Raw genomic sequence first — 18,821 nt, forward strand, 5'->3', positions numbered from 1 at the left:
TTACTTTGTATGCTTCCATATTACATCTTCTATATATACTGTCTGTCTTTAAGCCTCTGGTTGTGCTTTAAGACAGTCCAAAGTAAGACTATTTACAATAGATCTGACCAGGAGTGGAGGGAATGGCAGAATTGGACTATTTGTCAGTTAGACAGAGACAATCACCATACTGTGCTCTGATATATGAGATGGTGATACCACGATGGTGATGTCTTTGGTCATCGAGGATGATGCCTTTGGTCAGTGGAGTGATGACAGACACAGTCTCTAAATTCTTTCTTGTGATACAGTGATGAGGAACAAGTAGAAGTTGGAGAGCTCATTTAAGCAGTATTGTTAACAATGGAATAGGGCTGGGGATTTAGCTCATAGGCATAAGCACCCTGCCCAGCAAATGCGAGGTCCTAAGTTCCATCCCTATTACCAAGAAAATTTCATAAAATAGGGATATTTATGAAGATTGTGGATTTGCTGGGTTTTATAAATGCCTTAAAATTCATGGGGAGATAGAAAGAATGATACACTCTTCTCTCTAAGTAGACTCTGGTCTTCTGTAGCCAAAGAGAAGCCTGGATAGGGTTTCCTTTCCTAAAATGACAGCAGAGCAAAGGAGACTGTGAGTCAGTCTCAGCTGTCAATCCTGTCAAAGCCAGAGAACAAGTAGGGAAGTGTTCAAACTCTTGCCCTGGTGTGGACAGAGACGGACTGATGTTTCTGAGGACTCTGACCTCTCAGCTATGCCTAAATCCCACAGCTGGTCTGTGTTGTAGTCTTTCTCCTTTGCAGGGAACAGCAGCATGCCTTTGCCCTTCCCATGCAGAAGGCATGTAGTCACTGTTTGATTGTCTCACATTCCGTGTTGTGTCTGAGTGATGGGAGTTCTTAGTCTCAGTGAAATTATCCTGGCTTGCCAAACTCTATGATGAAAAATTGACTTCTATTGACAGAATTCTAGGATTTGACTAATATTCAGAGGTAAGAAAGAGCAAAGCATGTGCATGAGTGGATCTTAAAAATATGAACACGGCAGAGTGGAAATGCAGTATAAAAGGCTGGGTAATAGGAATACTCTCTTAGGCCAGGACAACTGAAATCTACTTTAAATACTTCAGGAATAGCTCCTTGAAGCTCAGACTTGAAGATTACATTAGTAAATGAGCTGAAGATGCAGAAACCGGGGATGGGATCAAAGGAGAGCAGAGAGCATTACAACAGACTCATTATATGAGGCCAGAAAATGCATTTCTTTACTGAGAAATTTTAGAGAACAGCTCCTGCAGTGAAGCAAGGAAGAATGGACCTGAGTGGGGTACACTAATGGGATACTCGGTGGTTGCTTTCATCTGATGGTCACTGCTGACCGCTGGGAGGACTGCTGTGGACCTGATATGGCCACGGTACGTTAGTGGGAATTACAGGGCAGGAGCAGATCCCTGTATTAGAGATGCATCAGATGCAGTTATCGTAATAGAATGCAGGATTAGAGCCTTAACCAGGTTGCCTTGACCTACAGTGATCTCTGGCAATGACAATTAGACTATTGTGTTTCTAGGATGAGAGAGGTGGGGAGTTATCTAGGATATTTCTTGACACGTATAATTAAAAATATAAGATGAAGTAAATACCTAGGCAGGAAAAATATTTTTTTTTAGTGCAATGAAGAGAAATTCCAGTACCTCACCTTATTTTAAAAATAGAACCAGTCCTCATACTTACACTGAATGAATTGAAAGACAGACCAGGTCGCTTTGAGGATAATTTTATAAATCATTACAAGAATATACATTAAACATACCCCAAATATTCTCCACTGAGAGCTGTATCAGTTAACCAGGTTAACTATATAATGGTGGACCAAGGGATATTCCTGGACTCTTGGTACATTTGGGATATAAGGCTAGCATGACACTGATAGCAGACAGACCCACAGTAATATCATGACCTACCAATTATGGATAACAATTGAACTGATTCTTGAAGTAAATCCAAAAGTGTGCCCAAGACTTTTTGCAGTTCTTTAGTGACATTTTGGAGCATTTCCTTCAAACTTAAGCAACACAGGGAAGTCACTGTAACATATTCCTGTTCAGTTGCCCTACACAGTTTATAAAGAAACAAATTATACCATATGTTTGAAAACAACTGTAATTTTAGCCAAATTGTATCAGCAAGTGCTACTGCTGCACCAGATGTGGTATTTTTATTGGATCAGGAAACACGGCCTCTGGCACCTGATATATGACTATTGATCTGGTAAATGTGTTTCTTTTAATTTGTATCAGTAAACAGAATCAAAAGCAGGTGTTGTATAAGAAGAGAAACAATACACATTTGCTTTGTTTCCTCAGGGTTATATCTATGACTCTCTGCTATAATGTAGTATGCAGGGTCTCGGGTAATTTTGACAGTTTGCACAATTATTATGGTCACAATATTGATTATATCATGCTAATCAAATCTGATGGAATGAGTGTTGCCAGCACATTGAGCCCTTTTCTAAAATACATATATGTTGGAGAGGACGTGAAATGAGACCTATACAAACTGGGGGACTGGAAAAATTGAAGGAATTTGAAGTGCTTGAGGGATTGGTGGAATGAATAATCCTTTAAGGTAAAGCACAGATTATGGCACCTTACACCATTCAGTTTTTAGAAAAATGAATTGTGTGTGGCTTGAAGCAATTGAGGTTATTTATATTTAGAGGAAGTACATACCATAATTGAGATTGTTTTCTGTAATGATTATATGATTACTTGGAAGATTTTTAGCTTTGAGATCCAATGAAAAAGGATTCTCCACTAGCTCTAAGATAAACTACCCTGCTCCTCAAACTATATGACATAGCAGATCCAAGGTGTTACATGCAGGAAGCATTAGCAGGGAGAGAAATGCAGGGAGAGACTATATGACATAGCAGATCCAAGGTGTTACATGCAGGAAGCATTAGCAGGGAGAGAAATTGCTGTGCATTTCTCTGGGCATCTAGAAGAAGTTGTGACTTTAGCAGAAAGAAAATACTGTTTCAAAAACCACTACTGGGACACTATGGAACCTTTGGTGTGACTGAGTGTCTTTCTGTAATATACCAAGAAACTGTGATCCTGGGGCTGCCCAGTGGGAGAAAAGTGTGTCACATCTATCAAGTCATAAGGTGAGCCAGATATGGGAACAATTTACTTTAAGCTGCATGTTATTTATTAGAGATTTGGGTCCAGCTTCAAAAGACAAGCATACCACTATTTTTACAAATGTCTTTTTGCCACATTATACCTCGTGGTGCCGTCCTGTCAACTACCCCGTGTGGTAAGAGGGCATTGTTCCTAGACTGCTTCAATCAAGATGAGACAAATACGGAATTTTGTGGCACTACAGCCTCACCCAGCAGTTACTCTAAAAGACATATGAGAGGAAATCATTCCATTAGTCAGGACTGTGAACATTATGCCTGCATTTTTCTTTTATAGGGAGGGGAAAGTGACATGAAGTAAAACTGTTTATGTTTGTTGTTTAACAGTTGTGTAGCTTGACCAATTTTTCAAGTGCAAATAAGCAAGTTATGTCCTTCAAACCAAACTTGGGACCCACTGTTAGATTTTCTGTGGTGTGTGAATTGACAGTGGTTTTTATAGAACATGCTGATTCAAAAGATATTTTCTGATGTGTAGAAATCATATGAACTTCAAGTTCCAGTGTTTATAACTGTGTATTAAAGTGTAGCAAGACTTATTTATTTATGTAGACTTTGTGTCAGTTTTTGTGCTACAAAGGCAAAGTTGGATGGTTACCGAAGAGACTGTATAGATCAAAAACCCAAAATATTTAAATGTGGCCTTTTACAGAAAAAGTTTATGCATTCCCTAGACAAGAGCTGAGGTGAAGAATTAATAGAATACTAAGGCAAAGAGATCTTTAAAAGATCCATTGGGGTGGATTCTTGGGAATAGATACAGACTTTTTGCGTCTCACCATAAATACTTGATAAAAGAAAGAAAAGCCCTCTCTGTAGAGGCTTTGAATAACCAATATGTGCGCGGACTCATCTGGTGGATGTCATCTAGACTTTGTTGTGCCTTGAAGGTCTAGAAATTAAATATTTACATGCATTAATCAACTTTCTATTACTGTGGCAAAATATCTGAGATATTCAGTTTAAAAGAGGAACTGCATATTTGGCTTGCAGTTTTGAATATTTCAGTGCATGGTTAGTTGGTCTGATTCTGTGGTGCTTTTGGAAGGTACTACAGTATGTCGGGGAATGAATGATGGAATAAAACTGCTTATCTCATGGTAACCAGGAAACAAAGAGGGGGAAAAGGAAGGCTCCAGTATCCCAAAATCCCTGTGTTGGGTACACCTTCAGTGACCTAACTTCCTTCCTCTGGACCTCACCTCTAAACATTCTACAATCACCTGATAACACTGTGTACTGAAATCAAGCCTTTACCACATGGCCCTCAAGATCCGAACCTTAACACCTTGGAATCGCAGAGAAGGATTATGCATAGAATTTCTTCTGCAGTTGTGCTATACTGTCCTTTTTCTACTAAATACCTGAACCATAAGTAGTAGAACCCAATTCTGAGCTCTTGATAAAGTACATTGTTGAACAGATCAGTTATCTACTTAATGTCATATATAAATTTTTTTAGCATAGTGGGGGAAGTGATTTATTCTTACGAAAATTGAAATCCACTGTAGGTGTGAATTTTACAGCTCTACTGGAAATATAGAGCACTGTTCTCAGATGATACCACTACCTGAGAGGTTAAAAAAATGTCAGCTGTACTAATACGAAATCCATCAGAACAAATCCTTAGACATGATAAGGGGATCTATCATCAAGCAACCAATCTGATAGAACTTTGAAATAACCTGTATAAATCTTAGCTTTGGTTGCTTAGGGATGATATCTTACATGGTTTAACTGCTGTCTTTCAAGGGGAATTTAATTTGATGAAATTTTTAGTGCAAGGGGTCATACTTTCAACAGTCAGAGTGTGTAGTTTCAAGGGCCAAGAAGGAGTGCCACTTCCTAATGTGCTCTTAATGACCCACTGTAACAATCTGTGTTTTTTTGTACCTATTATTCTAGGATCTATAGATTATTTTCTGGTTTCTGAGCTTGCACAGGGTTAAGGATTATACCTTAACTGAAATTAAGTCTATTTACGACAATTGATAATTTCATTTTTGCAAACTAACAAAAGCCCAACATTATGAAACTAAGGATTCTAGAATTGTTGGCAAAGAAAGTTAGCACACTTAGTGCTGGTGCAAGGCATTGTAGCTTATGCCACTAAATCTACTGCATCAAAGTGATTTTAGACTGAGTCTGGCTACCAAGTAGAAAAGTTTATGACGGAGCAGTTGTAATGTGTGAGCCTATGAATATGAGTGATACAAAAGGTGGGCCATGATTGACATTTCAGTGTGTAAAATCACATTCCACTGGCCAATGTCTGATTTCAATCCAAGTTACAGTGAGAGGCTGTGCAAGCTAACACACCGACACAGTTTGAACTTAGTGTGATCTTCCTATTCTAGGTTTTTTCAAAATTCACAAGCACTCACTTTACACACCAGCCTCAAAAATTTAAACTTCATTTTCTTCATCTGTTTCTCCTTCTTAGTTCTTGTTGTCTGAAACCGCTTACAAAATAACACTGCCCTGAAATTTAATGCAATGCATGCACACAAAAACCTTGTCGCAGGCTTTCCTTCCAAGTAATTTACACTAGGCGTGTCACTTAAAATGCTGGAATTTAGAGAATGTTTATGTATTCAGTATGGTTATCATTTTCCCTTCCGGTTTCCATGTGCCGCGTTTGCTAAGGAAGTTCTAACTTACTTTACTATTACAAGAAAATATACCTAGAGTTTCTTTTAATACACTTATAGTTTATTTTCTGGCCATTGTTCATTCATTTTTGTGGATTTTGTAAGAAGTTAGCATTATTTTTTAATAAATGCATATTTATTAGCTATCTTTTTGAAAAATTTCTTTCTTTGGAAATTGAGTTTGGCTATTACATCATAGACGTCATTTTTTACAGAAATTTTGTTATGATTTAATGCTCTGAGCAGCACTGCACTCACAGCTTAGAGTATATTTTGATGTCTGATAGGAACAACTTCTTTCAGTGTTTCATTCATGTTTCTCACACAACTACTTTGACTATTTTTGTATATATTTTATTAAATGTAAGCTTTACAAACAGCTTTTCAAACTCTATTAAGAATCTCTTTCAAATAAAGTATAATTGAATATATAGATTAGCCAATATATATATACCATCTTGATCAAAGTTTCTCATTCAAGAGTTAATCTAATCAGGTTTGTTTTGAATTCTGCAAATATTTACCCACTTAAATTACTTTCTCACTTTACCAACTTATATTTGCTACACAGTTTATGTGTATTTTGTGGTTTCTTCAAGGTTTACAGTTTGTACATGAAGCCTTTTCTGTTATTATTGCTGATAATTGAGAAGTGTGTAGCAGATGTGATATAAAAGAAGACTATTATCTTTGTAATTTGATATATCAGGCCTTCCAATGGAAATCTCTTATTAGTTTTATGTAGCTGAATTTTGCTCATGTAGCTGAATTTTCTAGTAATATAACTATATCTTCTTATGTAGGGAAAAGTTCTTCCTTTTTTTCTGTTGTTCAAACATGTAAGAAAATAGACATATGTACTTCTTCATTAACATTTTATTTTCATTCCTGTATAAATATAAAGCAAATTCTTTGGTCCAGAATATCACATCCAGGGTTCAGGACTACTAAAAGCTATAACTAATATATGAGAATAGGAATTCTCAACTAGAAAATCAAGTTGGGGAACAGCCAGGAGTCAGAGAGAATGGGTACATAGAGAGGTTGGATGATGGATACCAGAATCATATCCTGAGACATAAACCAAGAGTCAACAAGGGTCAAACAGCAAGAGCTGAGAACTCACCAATCCTTTCTGTGGCAGACGTTTCAGCTGGGAAGACTGATGTGAGATGATCAGAGATGGGATGTGCTGGCAGATTCATAGCAATGGAACCTTGCAAGAGGGAGAAGGATAAATGTCCAAGTGAAGCTTTCAGACTGCTTCCTTCTTTTATAGGAGTTGGAGGAGGGTGCTTGGTTGCCCTAGGCATCCTAGCATCTGTAATCAAATGGTATGAAAATTCTTCATTTTTCCTTTCCACATCTGTGAAGAGCATATGCAGCAAGGCAACCCAACGTTGTTATAGAATGGCTGTGTGTTGGATATAATAGGCTATTAACAATACGTGGAAACTCTTCAGATGCACTTCTTTTCACTGGTAATTATCATTTTGAAAAAAATGAAATTATTCATGATCTTCCCACAAAGATATAGATGTTTTTGAGAAGTGGAGTAATATAGTTATTAATTAACTTCTCTATTTCTCCTTTGAACTTTAAATATAACTGCATAGACTAGCTAAAGAAAATATTTAAAATGTTCACTTTTCCAGATAGGAAATATTAAAATTTAAAAGATGCTTTTATAAAAATCACTATACTTGTTTATGTTTTGCAAACATAAATTATAAGAAATATGCTTATGTATTTGTTGAAAGTATAAAGATAGATGTTAATTGATCAGAAGAATTCATACATACAGTTAAAATGGGAAGAATAAATTAATGTCAATCATACAAATTAAATTGAGTATAAATAAACGTGTGAAATAATGAATGCATTTTCTGACAGGGCAGTGTAGTCCACGACTGGGAAAAGTGCTATTGGCCCCATTAAGTATGAAGTAAGGGATGAAGAAAAACTATCGGTTAAAGCCAATTGCAGAGAAAATTTACAAGTAGAAACATGTATATAATGAATGATCTGTGAAAAACATTGTACTAAGTAGGTGATTTGCTTTTTTTTAATAACCAGAGTGATAATAGTAGTGATGCTTGTATTTAGTATTAAAAAAAATCTAACTCTAATGGAAAAGAAACTAGAAAATAGAATATTGAAGTGTACACATACAAACTTTGTTTTATTTTATTAGACTTGTAAGTTAAGTATTAATGAAAAAGGGAAATGCATAAAAAGTGTTGGTATTGTAGAATGTTAAAACTATAAGTACAATTTAATGGGAATGAAATTTTAAGGAAAAATTTGACATTCAAACATTAACAGTGAGTCATTATTATTAACTGTAACATTATAAACACCACCATGAGAAATTATGCTTCATTGATCACTTTAAAGCTCTGGGCAAAAATTCTTATTTATATATCATGTTATGTAAATCAGTATGCTACCAGTAGAAGAAAATTTAAAGTAAGAGACAAGTCAAGTTCCAACATTAATCCTTAGTATACTGATTTTTCTTTGGCCTCATCAAGAAAATCTTCATATAATACATTTTCAGGTAGAGAATTCATTGTGTGTATCAGTGCATGCGTGTGTGTGTGTGTGTGTGTGTGTGTGTGTGTGTGTGTGCTTAAATCAGAAAGCAATAACACATATAGTACTTTAAGTTTAAAACCAGACCCTAACCTAATGAATAACTTTCAAGTAAAGTACTTGTAGCAAAGATTCAAATTTCTTTTCAAAAGATAGAATTGGAATGACGAACATCTACGAATAATTAGCTTTCCTACAACACAGTAATTGCAGGAATTCTCATGTATGAGCAGTAACTGTTTCCAGTTCTGACAAAGTGACATATCCATAATTGGTCATGAATTGCAATTCACTTCTACAAGAATTTGTCTTCAGGGAAAATGGTAAAGGCTTCTTTCCTTCTCTCAAAAGTGTTTCATAGTTATGCTAGCTTGGTTGCAATCTGTGCAGAAATGACAAGTCTTGTTTTATTTTGTTTTTACCTTTTAGATTTATTGAAGTTCCATCAGCACTGGCAAGGATATTTTGCTACAGAATATTTTATGGATTTAAATAAAAATAGTGAGATATAAACTTCCAAGTCTTTATTAGTCTTTTATTAAAGAGAGATTGCAAGTTTTCTGTGTCACTTAGCTACTACTAGTAAAGGAATGAGAAAGGGTACTTCATCCTCTAAAACTGGGCCATCATCTGAAATGGGACTTTTTTTTGGTACTGGGAATTGAACTCACAACACTGCGTTTGCTAGGCAGGCACTGTGCTGCTGAGCTATATCCCCTGCTGCCATGGGCAATTTCGACAGGGAATGTATATTTTCAAGTGCCTCATGTTTTCTCAGATGATTTTCTTATAATTACCATGTGTCTTATTAAACAATTTTTAAACTTCTACCAATAGGTGCATGATCAGTACTCAGAAATCTTTAAATTATTTCAATGTAGTGCTAGCAAAATGATGAGTACATGACTGAAAATGACAAATCATTGCAACACAATGCCATAAAATTCTTCAGAACAGTTTAGCAGCATTTTATCAGCACTTTATATGAAAATGGTGATGTAATGCTTTCTTCTCTGAAGATATGAAAATGGCAATCAAGAAAATGCTTTGCAAATTAATGGCAGTACCAGAATTAAAAATAAGTTATTCACTCATGTACTCATGTACTCTATGTACTCTGGGTATAAGCAGAAAAAAGGTAATGAAAAATGCTCTATGTATTCTTAATTGTGAAGTTATATTCCTCTGCATTGTTTCTTTTAGGGTGTAGTTCTCCTGAAGAGTGGTTTACGTTCACTTTCTGTATGGTAGGTCTTCCCCATACAGTCTCCTCAGACTCACTGACTGATTTCTCCTGGAAAGCCCCTCTCAGACAACCCAACATAATGCTTGACCAGGTTTTTGAGTGTTTGTTCCACCTATCATGATGGAACTATGTTGGAAACAACAGACAAGGTACTAATTTCTTAGCCCAAATTTTGTTTTCTAACACTCATACCTAGTCTTGATTTTCTCAATGAGAAGTGTAGTTTTCATGATTTTGACTTTCAAAATTTCAATATTTTGGATTGTAGTGTTTTGGGATTGTAATTTTCAGGATTTTAGATTTTCGTGATTTTTAGTTTTTCATAGTTTGTTTTAGATGTGAAGGGTAGTAATATTTTGGGATTTCAACATTTGGGATTACATCATTATATCTCTCAGGTTAATGGTTGACACTCCTAAATTCAGAACCAAAATAAAATAGTATAGAATTTATACTTTCCAAAGATAGAGAAAAAACTAAATATACAGTATGCTGTGTGTGACTAAGCTGGTTATTTCTCCCATTTGTTTCATGGGCATTTTCTTTTCCTTTTTTTTTAATTTAAAGAAAGATTAAACAAAACAGAAAATAGGTAGAAATAATACATACATTCAGAGAAAAAAAGAGTAAGAAATCACTAGTTGATGTTGTCGTTTTACAAATAGTTGTTCAAGGTACAAAAATGGAACATGTAAAGTGGGAATTCAAACAGAGAGACTGCAAAAAGTTCTAATCAACTGTCCAACAAAAACTTAGTAACATGGTTGTCAATTCTATACATTTAAATATACATGCAATTATTCATATCTTCATTTATGTTTAGATTAAACAAACTAAAGCAGGTTAAAATCATTTTGAACAAAGAATAATAGTATTGCTGGATTTCACTTCATGATACTCTATGATTAGCACTGGGTACTGCAGTGTCTTCTTTTTAAAACTGAATTTAAAGTGAGACTAAAAAAACAGAAAATGGGTAGAAATAATACATAATTTCAAAGAAAAATAAACAGTAAGAAATCACTAGTTGATGATTAAAGATTTTCTTCTTACAAATAGTTATTTAAGATACTAAATTGGAGCATAAAAAGGGGGGATTCAAACAGTGAGATTGCAATCAGTACTGTTCAACTATCCAACAAAAATTTAGAAATATGGTTATCAATCCTCTACACTTAAACATATATGCAGTTACCCATATCCTCAATTATGTTGACTTTCAATAAACCCAAGTAGGCCTATATCACTCTGAACAAAGAATAACACTATTGCTGGGTTTCACATTATGACACTCCAGGATCAGCACTGGGTATTTTAGTGTCTCCTTTTCTTCAAAGTATCTGCTCATTTCATCAATTGTCATAAGATCAGTTCTCATAAACTGTTTATAGATTCTACACATGCATGAGTCTTAGCATGTTTTTTTTTTTAAATTTTGAAAGTAGCAAATATGCAACAGCGCAAGACAGAACAAAGCCAATCGAGATAATGCAGTGAAATTGGTACAGGATTTCACAGTACGATACTGGGATAGTAGTACTAAGTATTATGGTATATCTCTTTAATTTAGCAATAGCTATCCAGTCAATTACACATTGAAAAATCAAACCAAAAATAGAACATTGTAAAACCAATTGAGAATACTGAATAGAGCAAAAGAAATACAACAAAAAGTGAAAACAACCTATGCCTTCAAACAGAAGATAGAAGGAAATCCCCCATATTTGCTATACTGCATGTGGTCATCCTCCCAAGAGATGTTGAAATATCTATCCCCAGTAGGTAAGGGGGGAGGCGGCAGGTGGGAGAAGGGTGCTTGATTTTCAGCTCGTGTGGAAGTTGACTCACAGGTAATGGTTCCTCTCCAGGCCCAAGCTGCAGGTGCTTACCAAGAGGGCGGGTGAATAAGCTGCCTGAATCCCTCCATGGCCGGAGCTCTGGAAATCTGTTCTCCGGGACTGGCAGTCTTTTCACTCACCTACTTCCCTTTGAGCTTCTCTTGTGCCCACACTTCTAATGGCTGGCATCCACCAGCATGATAATCTTCCTGTGGCCTTGCACTGTTCCTCTGGGAAGCATCCCATTTCCTCTTGAGTCTCTGCTCCTATTCTTCCAATCTTCATGGGCATTTTAATGAGCAGAAAACCATAGATGTCTTTGTAAAGCAAATTCCATTTCAGAGTTGGCCTATTTGTTAGGGCTTGTTTGTATTATAAAGACATATTGCAGGATAAATTTTTTTTGTTCAGTAAATTTTGAATTTGAATTTTCAGTAATAATCTTATGTTTATATAATAATTTTGATGTCGTTGACCACTTCTTAACCAAGAACTCCACTCTTCCTTCTGTCCCAGCATTTGTTTTCACATTCAGGACTACATCAGGGCTCAGTGGTCACTGGAATGGGTCGCAACCTCACTTTCATATATTTAAGGGCATTTTGGCTATGACTAAGTTAATATATCTAAAATTAAAATGCTAACATTCTACAAAATCTATTGTATTCTTTTGAAATTATGTTTATCAGGGTATCATCCCTAAGAAAAACAAAGTCATTTTGCACCGTGTCTCTGAAACATCCATTTATGTTCCCGACTCTTGCCAAATCAAGGGGACATTATACACAGACAGGAATTGGAATAGTCGCATGGATATTCTTTAAAGGATACTAGGAACTGGGAAAGCTAATGCTTAAGAGCTGCCTTCCTGTCTGTATTCTAAGGCAGCCATTTATTGGAATGCTAGTCATACAATGAAACAAAGAAAGCTAACAATGTCTCCTGTTAAAACTCTTCCTTACAATAACCAGACTAAAGCACTATGGAGTGCTACAGTTCAGCTAGAGGTCACTGGTCACTTTGAGTGATTTCTATCTATGTCTAGTCCACCATCCCTGAATGTCTCACGATTAACTAGGCCAGCTCTCTGCCACTGGACTCTATTGTCTTCTGTCAGTAAAACTCCATTAACTCTATATTTTTCTGTTATGTGGTATCCTACTAAATTTCATCTCAAAGTATAATTACAGTATTTATTTTGTTGAAATTTTCAGGCCTGTGCTTTATTAGTTGCTACCATATTCACATTGTGTCAGTTCAGTCTTTGAGAGCCCACTTGCTTCATGGTTCATTGGTAGTAAATGCAGCGATACATTCCTAAAGAAGAATTTGCAAAAAACTTTAAAATTTATTTTGATGTTTGTTCTCAGATTGGTCAGCCATGACATTGAATTAATACATTTTAAAAGCTTATTATTTAGTTTCAGCAAAGTAATTTGTACAAAATATTAAACTATCATTATTAATTTTAATTGTATTAGATAAATAATTTTGTCTGACTTTCTTATTATTAGTCTGTGAGGAATAGAAGCTAGAAATGTATATTAATTTTATGTTTAAAGTTACTTAGGATATATTACTATATACACAATACTGGAAACTTGCTAGAAAGTTTCATTTTAAAGAGTACATTTATTTACACATAAACGAGGATATAGTTCTAATGTTTAATAATCAATGCTAGTGAATTCTATTTCTGTATATTTTATGATTCTTCTATTGCAACATTATTTTGTCTTTGGGAACCACAGAAAGTTGACTTATCCAGACAAAAGATTGAGGAATTCAAGAAGATATGAAAATAGATATGAAAATTGCACACATATGAAACACTACTAAGATTTCAGTCAATTAACATGTGATTACAAGACACACCTAAGGTGAATTATGCAAGGTATTTGATTAGATACTTCCCTGTGTTAAGAAGTGGACATCTACTTAGTTTTTAAAATTTACATTTAAATTTTTTAAGAATAATTTTCTCCCAACCTATTAGCCATTTTAAACACTCTAGAATATATTTAAATATTTTGAACAGAACTAGGTTAGGAAAAAGGTCTTCAGTTTTTTTTTTAAGCCAAAAATAAAAGACTCAGGCCAAAGAGTAAAGGACAATGGTTTAGACTTTAAATGGAAAGAGAACAGAGACAAAGAGAAAATGATCCAGCATTATATGCTCACATCAATGCAGTAATTAAACTCTGCAGTATCATTAGATATGATAACAATAATTTGTAGCCTTTCATGGTGTTTCATATGCTAGGCATACAGCATGGACCCTTAGTATTTCTCATTGTTACTTTTTTCTGAGGAAATAATGATATTCAATTGTCACAAAATGGAGAGATGCACAACACAAATTTGGATTCTTATCTCCAGTGGAGAGAAGATTGAATGTTTTATGCCTTTAACCATCTATAAAGTGTATGGTAACAGTAAACACTAAAAAGTTATTGAGGTAAATATTTCTTAAAGGGCAGTATTTAAGCATTCAATTAATGTTCCTATCAACCCAGTGGCTGAATTATCATTTATTATTGTAGTGCTTAATTAAACCAAGAGTATTCTAGTTTTTGGTTGTTAGAAATCCCTCATTAATCAGCTCCAATTTTCTAAACCTGTGGTCAGTGTAAGGGAAATCCTCTGAATGAATTTCTGGAAATTCACAGTCTATAGTAGGAAATGAGAAATATCTCAAATGGTTGAGTGTTATATATTTAAATCAATATAATGGTCAACCTTGATGGATAACTGTATTTATTTTTGTTCTTGATCATTTGATTAAAATTAAAATCTAATTTTTGTTTAATTTCAAGTAATTTAGGGACTATTTTAATAACTAAGTTAGAATTTTTCCTTGAATGTGTAAATGAAGCACAGCAAATAAATAATTTGTTTCAAATTTAATTTCCAAACACAAGTGTTCAATAAAAATAAGTTGATTCTTTAGCACAGTACTATGAGATTTTGCAAATTTATCAGATGACAGATTTCAGGAGTACTTTAAAGAGAGTTGATTCAGAAATACCAAAGGACACGAAGCAAGAGTGCAATGTGTTGCATATTTCACAGGATTTAAATATAGTGCAAAAGTTATGAAAGTTCATGTAGCTAATTTTATAAACCCTAATACTGCTTTGGGTAATGCTTAGGTGAGATTTTTGTTCATGCTGCACAACAGATTTCATTGTTTGGCTCTATTTCTAATCCAAGTAATCTTCTCTTGAAGTTTAAGCATGCAAGCTAGTACAGAAATATTAGAGTTGCTCAGTGTGATCTAATTCTTCTATTAGCAGCACAGTAAAGATTACATTTAACTATATGTCAAGATTTCTATTTTATATTGATAAACTAAAGTCTTGTAAAAAGTGTCAAATTCTTTTTCACAGTTGAATAAAGAGGTGACAGTCTCTTCTTCAAAATAAAACTTTAATATCATAGATGTTGCTCATAAATAAGTCTACTACCGCCACTAAAGCCTTTTGAATTCAGAATGTAATCTAATGAGCAGTATGTTTACCTGCTAAACAAGTAGATAGACTGGGAGTGTGGAGCACAACACCAGAAATGTACCTACTGGTATCTATCTGGTTGAGATTTTCAGAATTTGGAAGATAAAATTCTTATTCCTCAAGTAGCTTTTGCTTTGCTCAACAGATATATTTCATTCCCACTTGCTGCTTTGCAATCTGAAGAATTTCAGCCTATTTTTGATATGTTGGAATGTAACTTACTAAGATGAACATCCATATGTCCTTCTGCCTTACTTTTAATTAATTTTTTAAAAATATATGCACATAGAACTGAAATTGGTTGGAAGCAGCTGATTGTAGTGCTGGAACAGTTGGTGTCAGACTGGATTTCAGTAAGGGACATGTTCAGGAGGGCTTGGGGACTATTTAAATGTAGGAGATAGTAGATGAGCTTTCAGTACTGTGTAAGAGTGAAGACCATTAGTGAAATGGAGCACACAGAAGGAGAACAGAAGAGTGTGCATGAGAGAGCCCATGAATTCAAGTCAAGGAAGCACTGATGAATTCAAGTGGAGATTTCATACTCCCTCAGTGTGCAGTAGGGAAAAAGGTCCCAAAAATATCCCCATCAAAACAACGAATAAAAGAAAACAACAAAATAAAGGAAGGAACAGGAGGACAGAATGCTTGATATTCTGAAGCAGATTGTAGGAAGAATGAAACATTCTAAGATAAAGCAGAGCTATCTAGAAGAATCTGGTCTGGTCTGTGTTCTGCTTCCTCCTAGCTAAGCTAGTCTGAGCTAACCTAGTGATGGCTAAGTTATATAGTCTGGGTGCAGCATTTTAGGGTCAGAACATCTGAGAAATGTCCTGAGATAGGCTGGTCATTGCTCACAGAAGAACTTGTCCAAGTACAAAGTCTTTCACAATTTGCCTCTTCCTAATTTTTGGCTGTATTTTTTGGACATGTTTCCCATCTATTACAGTAGAATAAACTCCTGTTTTTCTTTGTTTGTTTTGTTTTACTTTTTAAAAAATCACATACCATCACTTTTATTTACTTGGTGACTGACTTGGGATTCTTCTCACTTCTTGCTAGAAAAATCAAGGTTGATTAAAATAGATTTTTACTCTGAAGTCCTTTATGATATCTAGCCTGAAAAGAGAATACTGTACTTAATAGGAAAATTACTTGAAATATTTGAAAACAAATTTGTCATTATTTTGGAGAATTACTACTTACAGCATTTCTTCTATTGTCAACTTTCTTTGCAGTTTTTATTACTCTAAAATTGAAATTATAATGTCTATCTCTTGGGGTGGTATGACTGTTGAAAAGCTCTTTGTTGATAGGGACTTGGTCAAGTGTATTGATGCATATCACAGTCCAAAATATGATAGATAATGATGATGTTTATTTTCTCTTTGCAACTAGGACTTCAAAATTTGTCAATATACTTATCTATTTCATTGGATAAAAGCTTAAGTATCAGTAAAATGTGGGAGAAATTATAATAATCAGTTCACTATCAGAAGGATAACAAAGTTCCCAATAATGTGGATATTTGAGACATTTTTTAAGGCTTTTGGGTACTTGGTCTAAGATTTACAATTTTTTTCCCCATTAACTTTACTATGATGATGAGGTTTTTCATTTTTCAGACAATAGCCTCTTAGATAAATGCCTGGCACAGGATTAAAATAAATGACAGTGAAAAAATAGTTAAACATACAGCATCATACTAAAAAAATTAGTATTGCTAACTAAAATTATCTTCCATAGGAGTAAAAAGGAAACAATTCAGATAATTCAGTAATATTATTTTCCTTTGAACTTCCAGGTTGCTTTATTTGAAGATTATTTTTACACAGTAATATGTTCATGTTTCATGATATAAAACTTAAAAGTCGTTTATGATATTTCAAAGTATTTTGAGTATATTTTCTTCAACTTTATGTAAACTAGACTAATGTTCCTTTCTTTCATTCTTTTTTTTTTTTTTTTGATACTAGGATCAAACTTACAACCTCATACCTACCAGGCAAGTGCTTGAACCACTGGACTAAATCCCTGGACCTGACTAATATTTCTTAATCATACATTTTAATCCACTGTTGGTAGTATAATTTTTCATTGTTACTGTCTAAGGGAATTAGCACACATTTCTGGTAATGCTTTTTTTACATTATTTGTTACAAGATGTTGAGCTACATTGTTGACAGCTTAATTGAAAAAAATATATTTCCATTATATGCAAGAAAATTTAACAAAATGATATTACTTTACCAAATGTATCTTGAAAAATCTCTAGAACAGAATTTTTATTGGCTACATGAGTTGGTAAACCTACTCATGTAGCTGGGATGCTAAAATGAGAACAAATGGAAGCCAATTTACTTCGATAGTTTTGAAAGGATAAATCTAATTTAAAAAAACCTTTCAGCAAAGAAGAACATTCTTTGATAAAGAACATTTAGCTAAGATGGTTTTATAATTACTGGTAGAAATTTGGAGGAAAGACAGAATGTGCTACCTGGATTGTTCTGACTTTGTGGTCCTTAGAGTGTTGTAGAAGTTGCTTATGAAAATTTATCTTAGCCATGGTGAATCTGGTATTGTAACACCTGAAGTGCCTCGAGTATTCTGTTATTAACTAAACTGAAAGTTCCACTGTGATTTGAGCAATAATCGCTAGACTATGGAACAAAATTAACTGCTGCTGATTTAGAATGAGCCACAAGAGAAAACGATCATTGTAAAAAAGAGAGCCTGCTATGTTTCAGAGTGGAGTGCTTGTTTTCACACATGTCTGAGGTGGGTTCCCACTAAAGGAGACTGAATGGAGTTCTTCATAAGATGTGTGGGCATCACTCATCCCCGTGGCACACAATCCAGTGAACGAACCTTAAAAATCAGCTTGCTAGGTAATTTTATGTTTTACTATTTTTTGATTAGTTACAAAGAATTTCTGTTATTCCAAAACAGAAGAGAGGAAGAAAGATTCTTAATTATCATGCAAAAGGGCTTTTTATTCATGTAAGCATTTTTTAAGCAAACACAATGCATCTAGTAAGATCTTTTAAAAGATCTTCCTACCAGGAGAAAATACTTTTTTATTTTGGTATTTTAATTCCATGCTTCCCCTCCTCCTTCACACTAAACACATACAACTGGAGACTAACACACACACACACACACACACACACACACACACACACACACAGAGAGAGAGAGAGAGAGAGAGAGAGAGAGAGAGAGAGAGAGACAGAGACAGAGACAGAGACAGAGAAAGACAGAGAGAGACAGAGAGAGAGATACAGTGAACTTCTAAACTTGAAGATTTAAAAATATACCTTGACAGTGATATGTATTTTTGCCCATTAACACTACTACAAAAGTTAAAACAAAATGCCATATGTTGGGAAGATTACAAATGACAGCAATTTATTTCATGTTGCTCCAGAAGCTGGAAAGGCCAAGATCAAGGCTTCAGCAGCCTTGGTGTCGGGTGAAGTCCCATTTCCTGATTCATGTATGCCATCTTCTCCCTGCATTCTCACATTGGGGAAGGGGCAAGGTAGATCTCTGAGGCATCCCGAGGTAGTCATGAACTCCACGAAGCTAAGTCCTCAGGACTGGATCTCTTCTTAAAACAGAACTTCCCACCATCCAAAACTATCATCAGATAATTATGTTTTTACATACAAATTGTAAGGGACATGACATCCAGACTATATTAGTAGAGAAAGGTTATGACCAGGGATGGTACAAGGGGTGATCAAAGTATACAGTGAATGTTTCAATAACAAATATTACAGTAAAAGA

This window comes from Cavia porcellus, unplaced genomic scaffold (genome assembly GCF_034190915.1).
Source record: "Cavia porcellus strain 051 isolate PalLab524CR breed Dunkin Hartley unplaced genomic scaffold, mCavPor4.1 scaffold_14, whole genome shotgun sequence".
In the NCBI taxonomy this organism is placed as follows: Eukaryota; Metazoa; Chordata; class Mammalia; order Rodentia; family Caviidae; genus Cavia; species Cavia porcellus.